Genomic DNA, 290 nt, shown 5'->3' with positions numbered 1-290 from the left:
GAATGCCTCTCTAGGTTTGGAAAGTTTTCTTGCAGGATTTCATGGAATAGATTATCATTGCCCTTATGGGTCTCTTCACCTTCTGGAATGCCAATTATCCAGATATTTGGACGTTTGATGGTATCCAGTACTTCTCACATATTATTCTCAAATTTTGGGGCCATTTTTTCAGTCTTCGTGGTGGATTTTTCTAGACCAGCCATTTTCTCTTCTACATCTGAGATTCTATTTTCTGAATGATCTAGTCTGCTTTTAATACTTTCAAGGGAGATTTTTACTTCTTGTATTAT

This window comes from Tupaia chinensis, unplaced genomic scaffold, assembly GCF_000334495.1.
Source record: "Tupaia chinensis unplaced genomic scaffold, TupChi_1.0 Scaffold145685_1, whole genome shotgun sequence".
Lineage (NCBI taxonomy): Eukaryota > Metazoa > Chordata > Mammalia > Scandentia > Tupaiidae > Tupaia > Tupaia belangeri.
Note: the sequence above shows the minus strand (reverse complement) of the source record.